The 16,593-nt window shown below is 45.6% G+C and overlaps 1 protein-coding gene across 2 annotated transcripts in view; it reads right to left on the bottom strand.

Moving 5' to 3' along the window:
• Positions 1–16,593, bottom strand: part of KLHL29 (kelch like family member 29) — a 294,701-nt gene that overhangs the window by 230,734 nt on the left and 47,374 nt on the right. The gene's annotated exons all lie outside the window — the stretch shown is intronic.

Here is a 16,593-nt window from a genome sequence, read left to right as displayed (position 1 = left end):
AAGCGTTAAATGTGGCAGGAACAAAAAAATGCAATGTGAGCATTTACACCAGAGCTCAAATAGCCAGAAACCCACAGAGTTGGTGCGGGAGAATGTTTCCGGCTCTTCGCTCATGGGTGCTAGACGCATGCATCACGTGGCTTTACTAGAGAGAAGAGTTTCACATTTAGTTCTCAGATGTTTTGTTAAGATCACAGAAAAGAGAACGAATACTCCTGAGCAAAGCTCAAAGCACTGCTCCAAATGTTCTAGAACATCCTCTTCCACCTGCATCTTCCAGGGATCCTGGCACGGCTCCATGAACACCTGGGCACTAAAGGGATCCCACTGGGGGTTCTGTGCAGGCAGCTGCCTCTCAGTCCTGCCCCTGCCACTGGCCCACTGCATCCAGGGCTCAGAGCCCAAAGTCTTCTCTGCCTTGGTTTTCTCCATTTACAGACATGAAGAGGACGCTGGGGCCTGTCGTCCATCATGCAGGAATTTGGTCTGAAAAGGAATCATTTCAAACAGGCTTGGTGGCTGTATGAGTCTGCTAGGGCTGTCATAACAAAATACCACAGACTGGAGGGGCTTACACAACCAAAATTCACTTTCTCACAGTTCTGGAGGCTGGAAGTCCAAAATCAAAGTAGGGGCAGTTCTGGTTTCTCTAGGGGCCTCCTGCCCTAGCTTGCAGATGGCTGCCTTCTCGCTGTGTCCTCACACAGCCTCTCCTTTATGTGTCCACATCCCTGGTGGGTCTCTGTGGGTCTCAATGTCCTCTTTTTGTAAGGACACCACATGACCTCACTTAACCTCAGTTACTTCTTTAATGTCTATCTCCAAATACTGTCTGTCACATTCTGAGGTACTGGGAGTCAGGGCTTCAACAGAGCCATTTTGGGGGGTACACAATTCAGTGTAGAACAGTGGCTAACAAATGGGCCAATCATATGTGTCACCTTGTTCTAGCAGAGTTAAGGAAAGTGGGACCCCCCCCCACCCCCGCTCCTGCTGACTCTTCACTGAACAGCACACTGGTCTGCCTTCAGAGGAACTTTTGAGCAGAAAGGTGAATAAAATTCTTAACCAAAATAATTCCTGTTAATGGGATTTCCCTTTATTTATCTGTTTTTAACAAAGACCTCACCAAAACCAGACAAATTAATGACGACAATAGCAGACAAACCAACCACCAACCATACCAAGCAAAGCCACAAACACGCTTAACTTAAACCAGCTTGAGGTCGACAAAAATGTCACTCTGAAATACAACACCCAGCATTTATAAAACCTGCTCGTTAATGTTTCTAGAGAGTGTTGTAAGTCAGTCACAAGAGACCACAGACTATCAACGGTTCGGTTTCACACGCAAACCAAAACTTTTTCACCAATTGTTTAAGAGACGAAAATTAGACAAAACTGCTACCAAAAGGAGCCTGACCCGAGAAGAGGGAAGAGGCTGGCCTGGAGTCATCACGGGGGTGGGGGGGTCTTCTTTCATTCACTGTGAATTTGTCTCCAGACACCCTAAACCAATCGAACACAGGGTGTGGGCACAAGGGAAAAAAATAAATGTGCCTCCGCCTCCCGTTTCTACAATGGTCAGACTCAGTGTAAAATCCTTAAATGTCCTGGGGGTGCCGTGCCGGGCGCTGAGTAGGGGGCGCTGGCCGTCCATCCACCTTGTACACTGGGCCCTCGGCAAGCCATCTGGTGGGCAGTGGGCACCCGAAAATACTGGTTGTGTGGAATTTAAAAAAACGTTCATTGTGGGCAAGGGAAAGACTGCTGGGAAACGCAGGAATAGAGGGAGAGCAAAACGCACAGAGAAACTTGAAGCAGAGCATTCTACAAATCATGAGCGACAGTGTGGATGAAATTAATCACTCTTCAGTTTTCTCATATGATTATAAAAGTAAGTGGAATAAAGTGGAATAAATAACTACTTTAACATGTGTCACTTGCGTCTTTTCCAAAATGAACTCCAGAGTTTATAAGGGGTGTGTATCAAAGTTACGGAAGACATCAAGATGAGGCATCCTACAGACCAGTTAAAAACCTGGGGTGGGGGGCATCTGGGTGGCTCAGTGGGTTAAAGCCTCTGCCTTCGGCTTGGGTCATGATCCCGGGGTTCTGGGATCGAGCCCCACTTCGGGCTCTCTGCTCAGCAGCGAGGCTGCCTCCTCCTCTCTCTCTGCCTGCCTCTCTGCGTACCCATGATCTCTGTCAAATAAATAAATAAAATCTTAAAACAAAAACAAAAACAAAAACAAAACCTGGGATTTGGGGAGTTCAAATAAAATCCAGCCTATAAAGCGTAAAAATAAAGTTGTTTTTGAAACAATTATTCTATGAAGTAAAGAATAAGCATATTAGCTTGTTCTTTTACTGAGCTCACCCTACAATATGATCTGGGGAGTCTCCATCACACTGCGAGTCGGACGGGAGGAGAGAGGCGGCAGGGAACCACCAAAACACCAAGATAAGACAGGTTGCAGCCCAAGCATAAAGGGCTTGGGCGTGAGGTTAAGGATTTTGTATTTCCTCCTCTAGCAATGGGGAGACAATGGAGGTTTTAAAGGAATAAGTGACTACATCAAACTCGAATTTTTCAAAAGATGACTCACCGATGAAAAGCCCCTAATGAAAACAGTAACCATTACCCGAAACAAATATAAAACAATTAGGCACCACACAGGGTCTTCAAAGCAGGCAAGTTCTCCTGATTTGCTGTCTTCAATGACCAGTAAACAGTGAGTCTTATGGCTAGGGCTCGCTGTCTTGATTTCAAAACACTAAATTCTCGGCAACATAAATCCCTCTCAAACGCTGTTCGAAAACATCTTTCTTTTTTAAAGAATAAACGCAGGTCCAGTAAAAAAATGTTGCAGTTTGCCAGTCGTAAGAGTAAACCCGAATTTTCTTCATCAAAAGTGGGGGGAAAAAAATCCCTAAAATACCAAGTCCTTCTCATTTTATGATCTTGCTTTTTCTAAATATTCATATAAGCTGACCTTTTCAAGACATCGCCTGGAACTGAAAACATGCTCGTAATAAATTGTGTTTCTCTGGCTTAATTGAAACAGTGTCTTTGCCACGAGTCAGGGGCATTGGTTTTCATTTCTCAGGGTGGCTGGAGAAGCAGAGTCCGTGAGGCATCATGGGGCTTCTGGGACCTGGCAGGGGCTCTGGTTCTAGAGGAAAGGCCCACTGCACACTCCCAGCAAGGATTGTGAGCGTGTGTGTGCACGCACGTGTGTGTACAAGACCCTCCTCCTGCATTTCCCATCTCTGAATCCTCCAAAGTGCCTTCCTGGGAGGGTAACCAGGAGCCAGGGGCACCTTTGGCAGCCTGGTGAAGCCTGTGGACACCTTTCCAGAATAATGTGTTTGCACAAAATAAAGCACATAGGAGGATGAAGGAGACCAACTTTGTTTAAGTAGAGTGTTCAAAATACTAAACACCGAAATGTTAATGTAGTAGTCAATGTCCTTCCTTATTAGTGCATCAAATAATAGACTCTAAAACTACCATAATTCCAGACCAGTGATGAGTGCAAATGACATTCTGAGGCACGTGCCACAAGGATGAAAATGGCTGTGATCTTACTTGTGACAAAGTCATGGGTCCTGTTCACGTGGTTCATTGCCTACCTGATTCATAAATCAAGGAAAATGCTAACTTCTACTGGAAAGAAAAGACACATTCACCATCCATTTCCTACTCACAGTCTTCCTGTGCTAGACCAAGTATTGAAAACAGCCCAATAAATGTGCCCTGTAGCGTTCTATGATGAGGATGTTACTGCCTAACCTTATTTCATCAGAGAGCACCTCTCTTAGAGTTTCTGGGAACATGGCTGCTCCAAAGCTATGGTGCTGGTGTGAAGATTTAATGAGAAGTTCCTGCCCTTATTTTTTTATTTTTATTTTTTTTGTATAGGGATACCTATATGGCAGAATCTGAGATGGGTGAGGATAGATACCTACAACCCCCCTTTTTTTTTTTAATTTATTTTTTATTGAGGGTTTTGAAGGGGCGGGGCGGGGGAGGTCGGGCTACCAGGTGGTGGGTATTATAGAGGGCACGGATTGCATGGAGCACTGGGTGTGGTGCAAAAAGAATGAATACTGTTATCCTGCCCTTATTTTTGAATGTTTAAGAGAGAGGCAGTAAATGAAGAGTTTAGGAACCGGTGAATCTACCTAAGGCCTCGGCAGATACCCTGGTGGTCACTGGGGCCCCTGGGACATGTTCCTTACAAGGACACTTCTGGGACTCTGGAGAGGAAATGGGGGGGGGCGTGCTTTGCCCTCCCGGAAGCACCGTTCCGACCGGAAGGACCGCCACTCAGGGAATGCCGTTATGCTGCATTTTCTGGGGCAGCCGCTGTGGGCTGGAAACCTGGTTCTGCCATTATTGGCTGTGGGAATTTAAGGGCATGTTTTTTTTTCCTGTGTCCATTTCCTCACTGGCAAATGGACATCTCTCTCTCTCTCTCTTGGTTCAGATGTAGTTTAGTGAGTCATCAGTTGCATATAACACCCAGAGCTCCCTCCGTCACGTGCCTCCTTCATTCCCAGCACCCAGTGACCCCATCTCCAGGGCATCTCTTTTTCATAGAGTTTTGTAGGAGGAGATGAGCTAATACTACATACACATCAATGTTTAGAACAGCCTGGCATGAAGCAAGCCTTCAATAAATGCCAGCCATTTTTATCATTTATTGTGGCCCCCTCTCAGGCCGTGATGATGCCTTGGTTACTACACTGATGTTCCCTCCTTCATCCTCCAAATGAAGCAAAGGCCTAGCCATAGGGGGTGTCCTACTTCTGGAGTCCTTATACAGCAGGGAGGAAAATGCTATACCTCACAGTTTTGATTTTTTTTCCAACAGTATTTCTGAAAAGGTCTCACGATAGGAGATGCGCCATAAGCCAACGAAATTCTGAAGCTTCAGAGAAATCCTATCTTTCGGCCCTGGGCCGGCCATTGCTGCATTTTCTGTCACCTTAGACAGCATAGGTAGTGGTGGGGCCCAAAGACACAGCCGGAAGTACACGAGGGTGAGGCTGTGGCTGGATGATAATGGCGGGGGTGAGGGAGTTTGCCACAAATTGCCAGAGACGCTGGACCCTCGTGCCTGTAAGAGAACATTGTAAGCATAGGTAAGAAACACATCAAAAATTTAACTTTTACTTATTTTTTTGTGTATGAAACACATACATTATAAAAGGAGACAACACAGTTCTTGTTCTTTAGAAGTTTACCATCTCTCCGGGGAGACAAACCCAGACATGGGAAGACATAAAAATGTACAAAGAAACCACAATCCCAGTACAAATGGGGTGGTTACAGAGAACCACAGTGCTAGGGCTCTGGGGTAGGGGTGAGGGTCTGTCTTCTTACTGTCTCCTGAAGACAGCCTCCTTGATCTTTTCAAGTTCTGCCCACCTGGAGATGGAAAGAAGAATCTTCCAGAAGGAAAAAGTCAGTAAGTATCTAAGGCTTGAGGGAAATGTTTTGTTTTCTTTTATCCTGTGACCTTTGTAAATGTGTCTGTATCATTTTTATAGTTAATAATATTCACGTACCACCCCTTGGCACATCAAAACAGAGGGGGCTGCTCCTTTCCACGAGGACTGTGACAGGACTTACTCTCCCAACTTGAGAGTAAAAATACTGAGGGCAAGAAGGGTAGCCATCGTGGGAATAAAGCAGGTGTGGTCCTCCAGGTGCCATTCGCAGAACTATTTAACTCTTTTGAACTCAAAGCCCAACGAGGGGCCGACAGACTGCCTTAGAAAAAGGTGGTGGGTGCAGGAGGCTGCAGACTTGGCTGAGAACTTGCAGGGAACACGCAAGGTTCCCCAGACCCTGGGACACAGGTGTAGCCCTGATGGGAGGAAGTGTGCAAACTGTAGACAATGTTTGCTGAGGGAATGAACACGGAGAGGCAGGGCTCCTCAAGAGGAGGTAGACGGGTATTTCCGGAAGGCCAGGATAAGAAAGATGGCAGGAACTCAGGCTTGCTGAACTCTGTGTCCCAGGCTCAGTTCAAAGCCTCCACGTATGTTAACCCGGGGAACTTTCTGGGATGGAGCACGGGAACTCTCCTCATATTAAGATGGGGAAACTGAGGCACAGAGATGTTAAGCCATTTGCCAAAGCTCACACAGTGAGCTCTATGGAGTCAGGATTCAAACCCATGCACCTGCCTTCAAAAACTTAATTTACACTTAATTTACACTAAGTGAAAGAATTCAGTCCCTGAAGACCACGTAGTACATGATTCCATTCATTTGATCTGTCCATAATAAGGAAAGGCACAGAGACAGAAGGTGGATTAGTAGTGGCCAGAGGTTGGGGGAAGACGGGTATGGGAGAGGAGTGCCAGTGGGTGTGGGTTTCTTTCTGGGGTGATGAAAATATTGACCGTGGTGATGCCTGCGCATATGTGTGAATGTATTAAAAACCACTGAATCGTACGCCTCAAATGGGCAAGTTGTATGGAAGGTAAATTATATCTTAATAAAGCTATTCCTTTTCCTTTTTTTTTTTTTTAATGCAGTTACAATTAATTTTGTGAGAAGCAAACCATAGAACACACAACTCTTTTTTCACTGCGGGCCTAGAGAGACAGCTCAACTTGGCTTCAAAGGGAGCCAGATGAAAAAGTGGGGGGAATGTGTGTTTTCTTTAGAGCCTTCCAGTATCAAGGCTGCTAAGTGAACCCTCAGGCCTGGGGCTGGGGTAGCCCCTCCTGTTCTGAAGGGAAGGGGAGCCCACGGATCCCCTGCGCAGAGGACCTCGGCCTCTGCTCTGTCCTCACAGCACAGCCGCCGGACGGCACTGTCAGGTTATTAAATATGAATTAAGAAAATGTAAGATCTGCCTGCCGAAATCCAAGCTACGGAAAAACAAGCCTGACCCTTCACATGATCCTGCAGAGCGGGCGAACCATCTCCCCCCGATGGCACGTCCTGCCTGAGCAGAGCAGCCGGCGTGACCCGGGAAATCTTGGGAGAGTCCTGTTCTGTCTCACCGAGAAGCCAGACGAAAGCTGGACAGCAAAGCCGGCGCCTGATTCATGATGAACTCGCCTGTGCTCTTACCACTTGTGCTCTGAATCATGGAATTGTTTTCCCTGGTTTTTGTCACATGGAGGACGTGAGCCTTTTAATTGGTGAGCGAGCAGACATGCAGCTTGAGATGTCAAGAGCCTGGCTTTGCTGAGACGCATCTCCTTGATGCAGGAGGCTGCAAGTGAATGGCTGTGTCCTGAGTCAGCTCCTGAGCCTGACTTGAGCACAGAACCAGCCAAAAGAAAGTAAGACTTAGTTTATGCAGAACTTTGCCAGACAGGCCCTGGGGGGCTGAATTCTGCATGAGATTGGGCCCTGTGGGGTTCCAGAAAGTTGGACACGCTACACCCCATTCCCATCCAAGCAGGGCTTTCAAAGGCATTAGGTGTATGGACCTGTCTGAGAGGTTAAATACCGTGGCCTGAGGTTGGTCGTCCCAACTAACTGCCTCCTTGAATTCATACCCTTGCCCTATAACTCTGTAGTATCCTTTCCACTGTGACCCTGAGCATGACCATGCGACTTGGTCTGGAAAAGTGCAGGCGCATTTCTACTTCCTCTCTCACTTCTCAGCAATGGCTGGAAAAACTTGCTGGCCAGATTTGCTGGAGGATGAGAAGCAAGCCTACCCGGGCAGAGATTTGTGAGCTGAGCCCAAGTCTGAGAGAGCCCGGCCAAGATAACAGAGCCACCTAAGTGACCCGCAGCTGCCCGCAGAGGATGGATGAACTAGCTATGACAGAAGAACCAGCCAACCTGCAGATGAGATGAACAACACTAGAAGTTCACTTTCTTTCTTTCCTTTCCTTTTCTTTTTCCTTCCTTCTTTCCTTCCTTCCTAAGAAAGAGGGAGAGAGAATCTTGCATGAACAGGGCTGGGGAGAGAGGGCACCGAGGGAGAGGGAGGGAGAGAGAGAGAATCTTAAGCAGGCCCCATGCTCAGTGTCGAGACAGACACAGGGCTCGATCTCATGACCCTGAGATCATGACCTGAGCCAAAACCAAGAGCCAGGAACTTAACTGACTGAGCCACCCAGGTGCCCTCGGATGTTACCTTAAGTCACTGAATTTGGGGATGGTTTTGTGCACAGTCCTGTTGGGTCGATAGGTTATAATATACCCAGCCACACATAGTAGAAGGAGATAATCTATAGTAGATGGAGATCATCAATTCCAGATCCCAAATGATTCAGAGTCTAGTTCTACAGGCCCCTTTGGACTTACAGATACAGATACAGATACATACAGATACAGATACATACAGATACTACCAATGGAAGTTCTCTTGAAGGAAGAGAGCTTTGAGAAGACATGTCATGGGGGCCAGCCAGGCCAGAGATGAGCTCATGAGGTAGGAAAGGCAGTAGAATACACAGAACTTGGACCCTGGAACCAGGCGGCCTGGTTTCAAATCCTGGTTCCACCACATCCTGGGTCATCTTTGTGAACTTTAAATAATTAAGTAATGCATGGAACCATAAATTGGCCTAATCAACATCCATTCAACCCTACTCCTGATGTCTCTTCCTGTAGTTCAAAGTCAAGAAAGCTAAAATGGCATACTTCTTCACACCTCTGGGGATCCAGATGTGTTTAAGGTTCTACCAAGAAGATGTGCTTGGATATGATGTGAGAGGCTAAGGAAAGGAGGTAAGGATGTAGGGCTATAGATTCTATAGATTCTGCTATTCTCCTGCCAAGCAGAGGTGAGGAGACCAGCCACCGGCTTTGTGGATGTGTGGGGAAGCAGAGCACACCCACACAGCGATGCTACTCTGAAGCTGACTGTTGCAGTGACCCCTCATGGTCTCTGGATGGCAGCAAAGGTGGGTGTTCCAGAGGTCTGCAGTTCCCACAGTGGGGGCGGGGGGGGGGGGGGGTCCCGATTCCTAGCCTTTCCATCCGTGGAAATGCAACTCTGCAGTGTTGTGTCAGGAACCATTCCTGGAGGCTGAGCCAAGATCCTGTGTGTCTAATGATTTTGGAAACTCCTAATCCCCTCTATTAATCTTTCCTTAAATAGCCAGAGAAGTGTCTGTTTTCTGGCTTCTAAACTGTAATGGATACGCTTAATCTCCCTGGACCTCAGTTTCCTCATCTGTAAAGGGATACTGATACTTTATGCCTCAAAGGGTTGTCACAAGGATTTGCTTAGATAATCCAGGTAGGCAATTAGAGCAGTGCCCAGCATATGGAAAACATTTAAATTAGGTTTTGGAAAACTGCTGGTGTCAGGGCACCCAGAGTTGACAATAAGTTATGAGGACTGCAAGACATCTAGTGACATTCTGATGTGGGGACCTTTTCTAGGCTTCTTGCAAGTTTGGTGGATTTTCCAGGGATGAGGAGGTTCTTCGTGTACTGATTGGGTTTGGATATTTTCAAAGGCCTGGGCATGACATCGTTTCAGTCTTTGTGGCCTGGGTCACTTCTATGCATAAGTTGTCTTGTCAGTCACATGGAGGGAAATTAAAGGCATCTCAAGTCACTGGTTTTATCCACGCCCATAATCCCTGAGTCCATGTCCTTGAGACTGAACTTGCTTTGGAATTCAGAATACAAATGCTGCATTTCAAGATACTCTCAGGAGGGTCTGCAACAGCACCCCCAAATCAGACTTATTTATATTTCTACAGTGAAAGGTGTGAATCTTTACATTTACTGGGAGAAATGAGGAATCAGAAGGCCTCATGTCACTTTTGGTCAGGTTTTTCCATCAAATGATTTCTTGTTTCCAGATCTTTTTGTCTTTCAGTTTTGTGAATACGGGATACAGGCCTTTGCATAAGACCTAATGATATGACAATGACCTTGGTGCTGAGACTGACGGTGAGGTGGGGGAGGGGCAGGGTCAGCCATAAAGGGCCAGCTGGGTCCAAGTCAAGGCCATCAGTAGTGTTCAGAAGACACAGTGGGCTGCTGGGTAACTTCTTCTATTTGCGAGGGTACCTGACCAAATGCAACAAAAGCAGGCACTCCCAAGGGACGATTTCTGCAAAACCGTGCTGTCTCTTCAAACAGTGATGAGAACAGGAAGGAGGGCAAGACACCAAATGAAGACCTATCTGGAAGAGTAGAGGATGGTGCCGTCCCTTTGGGAGGACAGTGATGAACATAACAGAGCCCAGGAGAAGGGTGCTCTGAACCAGCAGTCCCCCAGTGTCCAGGAAGCACTTTGGTGGCGAGAGTTGAATTCTGGGGTTTCCTTTACTTACTGCTCCAGGCCTTGGTCTCGGGACCACGACTTCTGCTCATCGCACGCCCCCTCCCCTGCAGAGCCTGCACTCAGGCCATCTTTCTCAGTACCCCACTAGGGCAGGGTCCCTGTCCTACCCATCATTTCCCTCACCACAGGACTGAGCACTCAGCGTACGCCAGGCATGCCATTCTAGCTCTGGGATTCTGTTCACACACCTTTAAGCAAGGTGCAAACAAATTTATCAAGCTAGAAAGTAAGGTCAATGTAGTCACTTTGGGTGCAAGCAGAGTCTAGGGCTGGGGAGACGGGAGCAAATGCAATTTAAAAAGAATAAGGCAGCCACGGTGTCCTAGAGGGGGTGCGCTCTGCACATGGTTAAAAGGGCTGCTGGACCCAAGGAGAAGAGCTGGGAAGTGAGTGAGGCCGTGCCTGCCTGGTGACGAGTGCCCGCAGAAAGGTCTGCATTCAGTCCACAGGGGGAAGCCGCGTTCACGCCAGCACAGACCCATGAGGGCAAAGGCGAGTCAGGGTGCCGATGTGTTCCGTGAAGTCAAACACCAGTGTCTCAAGTTGACTTTGGTCCCTAAGAACACTCGTCTGAACCCGCATCAGCTTTTAAAATCCTTCTGCATTTATTTCTCGCCGATCTAAAATGGTAAGATTTAAAGGATGAAACTGCTTGACCTGGAAGCAAAGGTATTTTTCTGCATCAGGCAGACCTGTCAAAGAGAAGTTCCTTTGAAAAGTGCAGTAAATCTAGCCTGAAATCAAGGACTGCCTGTTGTTTACATATTTCAGTGGTACAAAGCCCTCAGTCTCATCTAATTCCCTTTCTCTCCTCCCTTCTCCTTCGAAAATATATCCTGACTCCAAAAACGGTTCCAAAGATGCATTAAAATAAAAAGAAAAGAAACGAGTTAAATAATGTCAGGAGATCAGGATAAAGATAGGAAAGATCAGATCAGAGGAGGAGTGAGACAATAGTATAGTGAAGGCTCAAAAACATTCCAGAGTTTCACCGGGTTTTTTTCTTAGCACAACCCTCAGTATGGGACCATGACCCGTCACGGAAGCGTTTGCCATCAAAAGCAATTCCACAGGGAGCCAAATAGTACAGGCTGGTACATGGTACCTAATAGTCCAGCATGACCTAAAGAACTTTTAGAGCATCTACCCCCAAGGACTCGATATGCTGGCTGTCCCCCAGACTGTGCTGTCTGTACTGTTGGCCTTAACAAAACTGTTGGTACCATATAGGTCACAGAGAGTCTGCTCTCTGTGATGTCAAATACAGTCTGGTCATATGGACTATAGCCGCTCTCTGCTGAGGTTTAAGTGCTTTGTCATAAGCTTTGCCTTCTGGGCTTGGGCTGACTCTGGACTACGGAAAGAATGATAGAGACACACGCTCCATCCACCCAGGGTTGGGTCAAGGTGATCTTAACGAATCTCAGGTCTGATAGATCAATGAACAGAATAGAAAGCTGACAAGTAGACCCAAGGACATGTGGAAATTCAGCATAGGACAAAGGTGGCATCCTTAAAACTTTGGGGGAAAGATGTGTGGCCTTTTGGAAAAACAAAACTAACTCCATATCTCACAGCATTCCCCAGAATATACTTCCCATGGATTAGATTATCTAAATGGACAATGAAATTACACATGTCCTAGAAAGAAAAAAAATGGCTGAATTCCTTGATAACCTGGGGGATGAAAAGTCTTTCCAAATTTAACTTAAAATCTATAGATAATCCAACTTTGATAAGTTTGTCTACCTAAAAAAGTGAATGCACAGCAGAATACATATTAGCCAAGTCAAAAGACAAATGACAACACTAAGAAAGGAAAATAGTTGTAACTTCTATCAGAGATAGAGGTCTAATCTCTCTAGTATTAGAAAAGCTCTTAAAACTGAGAAGAAAAAGAGCAAGACCAAGAGCAAGACAGAGAATGAACAAAAGATACATACGGTTCACAGAAAAGAGAAAGGAAGATGACCCTTAGACCTAAGAAAAAATGCTCGGTCTTCCTCAACCTAACATAAATATCAGTCACAACTAAGCTGAAAAAAGACTTCCTCCTCATAATATTGGCAAAACCCAAAAGTCTGTGGAGATCCACTTACCAGCAGGGGAATGCAGGGCAGCACGGTCCCAAAGAGGGGAAGTTAGCAAGACCCGGTGAAATGATGTCTGGTTTTTTTTTTTTTGTTTGTTTTTTGTTTTTTAAAAGATTTTATTTATTTATTTGACAGACAGAGATCACAAGTAGGCAGAGAGGCAGGCAGAGAGAGAGGAGGAAGCAGGCTCCCTGCTGAGCAGAGAGCCCGCAGTGGGGCTCGATCCCAGGACCCTGGGATCATGACCTGAGCCGAAGGCAGAGGCTTTAACCCACTGAGCCACCCGGGCACCCAGAAAAGATGTCCGTTTTTATCTGTGACTCTGAATTCCACTTGAAGACAAACCTTCACATGTATGAGAAAACTGGGGTTAGAGATGATTCATTGCAACATGTTTGGCAAAGGAAAAAGACCAGGAATGACCCAGCAGGCCACTGGCTGAATCCACTCCAGTGCCACCACTAGGTGAGGGGCAGGCGTCCCTGGCTTGAGAGGAGGACAGCCTCGGTGGGCTCAGGTGGAGACGCATCAGGGCTAAGCTAAAAAGTGGAAAAGGCAAGAGGAAGGAAAGCACAGGCACTTGGCTACTCTTGTCTAGGAAACAACTGGAAATCAGAATGAATATAAAATCTGTTTATTTTTACAAAGAGATACAGGGGAAAGAGACACGAAGAGCTAACAGAACGGTGAAGAAGACGAGTGGAAAAGACGTTACGGAGTCAAGATTTAGATGAGGCTGCCGTGATTACACGGTGTTCAACGTTAAACCACGTACATGTTTTTTATTTTCCAAAACCCCCCACAAAAATTAATTTAAAAAGGATAGGTAAGCCTTACAATTTAAAACAAATGTTCATACACAAACCTGTTTACCGAATTGATAACATAATCACACAAAGAATGACTTTAGAACACTGTACGCTGTACTTTCCTACTAGGATATAGTCTGAGGTCAAAAAGAAATGCAAAGAAAAGCTATACTCTATAGTTTTACTTTAGTAATAATATTGGTGTTTTAAGTTTGAAACTATTTTATGTGTTTATGTATTATTATGGACAGATAGGTACATCTGTTAATGTGTGGCAATCAAATTTTCAGTTTGGGAAGAGAAATTCAAATATATATTAAAAAAAAACCCAAGAAGTTAAGAAGAATACTCTGAATGTTAAATTTGAATCAGAAATATCATTGTGAACACAGCCTTTGGTAAATAAAAGTTTTCTGGTTCGATCCTCTAAATGGTCTTAGAATGAGCATCCCTAGTGCCTAGATCTAGGTTTTAAATTCCCCACTAAAAAGAACCATAATCCCTCAGGAAAATGGCTGAATCTAGGTCTAGAACAGTGAAAATACAAGGTCTATCTGGGACATACTGTGCCTAAAAGCAAGGAAGGGCTCAAAGAGGGACATGAGGTCTTCTTTACAAAAACCTTCACCTAAAAAATGTAGAAAGAAAGACAGAATTAGAAAGTCACCATCTACCCCTGAAATAACCGGTTTGAGTAAGGGTTTTTAGGGATGAAAAGCCTATTTGCCCCATGCTGGAAGTATCAGCCTACAGGTTACTTGCAATCACAGAGGGAAAAACCAACCACCACTTTTAACCCAGTGATTCAACTTAACTTTTTACCAACAGGGGACACTACACATTACGTACCTCCGTGTCTGCTGCCATAGGAAGGACACAGCACAATTCACAAAGTATTCTTGACCCAAATCCAGCCAAGTCTTTAAACCTAACTTCCAGTTTACAGGAAACATAGGGGATGGAGGAACAAGTCAGACACCACTGCCAGGAAGTAACTGGGTGAATCTAGGAGGAGGGACATTGCACAAGAAAACTGGCCTGGTCTTTTCAAAGTCATGAAAAGGTGTGGGGCTGTTTTAGAATGAGAGAACAGAGAGACATCAACAACTAAATGTATGAATGAATAAAAAATTTTTTGGCGGGGCACCGGGTAGCTCAGAGGGTTAGGCCTCTGCCTTCAGCTCAGGTCATGATCTCAGGGTCCTGGGATCAAGCCCCATGTTGGGCTCTCTGCTCAGCAGGGAGCGTGCTTCCCCCCTCTCTCCCCCCCCCCCCCCCCCCCGCGCCTGCCTCTCTGCCTACTTGTGATCTTTCTCTCTGTCAAATAAATAAAATCTTAAAAAAAAATTTTTTTTTGGGGCGATTGAGGAAATGTGAAGGTGGAATGGATGTTAGATGGTAGTGGGGAATTATGATTAATTTTCATAGATGTGATAACAGTAACGTGGTAATACAGTAGAATGTCCCTACAGTTAGGACACATATACTAAAGTACTTAGGGAGGAAGGGTCTGTGTATTTGCAGCTTTCAAAAGGCTCAGCAACAAACAAACAAACAAACAAAAAGTATACATACAGAGATACACATTAGATAAATATGCCACACTATAAATTAAGCAAATATGTCATAATGTCAACAAGGATGGGATCTGGGTGGTATGCAGAAATTCATTTTATTGTTCTTTCCACTTTTCTCTATGTTTTAAATCTCTCATAATAAAAATTGGGGAAAGGAAAAAGAATCTTAGCTTTGTTCCAGCACAAGGCCCTAAAAAAAGTGGTGTCCCATTCAGGGTAGCAATAACAATTTTAGGCTGGAATATAGTTCAGCAGAGAAAATGAAATGCTCACCTTGACCGAGAAGTTATGATAAGGTACCCATAAAATATTTAACTCTGAGCAAAATTACTTCCTGATAGAAACACCATGATGTTCTGGTTTGCAGGAAGTATCCTGTTTTGAATGGTAGACTGTTACCTTGGTGATCCTCTATGATCCCAGGCTCCTACATTCCCTCTGTGTATGTCTGCCCCACACTGACTCTATGCTTGGCCCTTGTGCATTCATTTCCTATTGCTGCTATCCCAAATCACCACAATCTTGTGGCTTAAAACAACATAAATTTATTATTTTGTGGTGCAGGAAATCATGAGCCCAAAATTAGTCTCACTGGGCTAGAATCAAGGTGTCAGCAAGAGTGTTCTTTCTGGAGGCCCTAGGTGATAATCTGTTTCCTTGCCTTTTCCACCTTTGAGTGGCTGCCTGCCTGCCTTCGTTTGTGGCCCCTACTTCCAGCTCCAAAGCCAGCCTCGGCATTACTCCAATCTGCTTCTGTCCTCCAAGCTTTTTCTCGGACATTGACTCTTCTATCTACATCTTTCACTTATCAGGACCCTCGTGATGACCTTGGGCCCACCCATATAATCCAGATTAATCTCCATCTCAAGATCTTTAACATCAGCAAACCCTCTCCTGTCATGGGAAAGAGATCAAATTCACAGTTTTGGGGGTCTAGGATGTGGACACCCTTAGGGGGGCATTATGCTCCCTGCCACACCATGTGACTGGTTTTAGCCAATGAGATAAAAGCAAGTAGGATATGAGCAGAAGCTTGATCTGGGCTTGCACAGTGGGACTTGTCCCCTGGGAACTTCTCCTCCTAGGATACTCTCAGAACCCAACCACTGTATGTGAAGAAAAACTCAACCAAGCCACCAGGAGAGGCTACAGGGGAAGGGAGCAATGCTCTGGTCAACAGCCCCAGCTGAGCTTCCATCCAATGGCCGGCAACAACTTGCGCCCCCTGTGAATGAACTGCCTTGGAAATGCACATTTCCACCTGGGTCAGGGCACTCAGCGGAGATCATGAGGACCAGAGATGAACCATCCTGGCTGGGCCCTGCCCACCCTGCAAGGATCCTGAGCAAAGAATGACTGTTGTTCTTTTAGGCCATACATCTTGGTGTGGATTTTTGCCTGGTGTTATAGAAACTGAGACAGGATGTTTGCTATAAGGCAGTTAAATGCCGGAGAACATATGTCAAAAGTGTTGGCTCTGGGTTTAGAATTCAGCAGCTGTCTTGATGGTAATAATTAGAGAGCAGAGCCCGTGCTCTATTAGGCTCTTTCTGAATCTGTGAAAATAGAGCCATGTCACCCACATAAAAGACAGTGCCTTTTCCCCTAGTCTCTCTAGCAAGAGAGATGCCAACTTATCTGTGTTAAGGACTGGGTTAAAATAAAGGAGAATCCCGCACACAACGGTGATAGCATTCTGAAACCAACCTCAATCTCGTGGCATTAAATGGGATTCAGAGATACATGGCTCTCAGGTGAACCAGATTAGGATGATCTTCCATGTCACCCCCAGTCTGTTTTTCTAAATAACCAATTCAGAG

Source organism: Mustela nigripes, chromosome 7, assembly GCF_022355385.1.
Source record: "Mustela nigripes isolate SB6536 chromosome 7, MUSNIG.SB6536, whole genome shotgun sequence".
NCBI lineage: Eukaryota > Metazoa > Chordata > Mammalia > Carnivora > Mustelidae > Mustela > Mustela nigripes.
The sequence above is the reverse complement of the archived record's forward strand: the minus strand, read 5'-3'. Positions and strand labels throughout refer to the sequence as shown.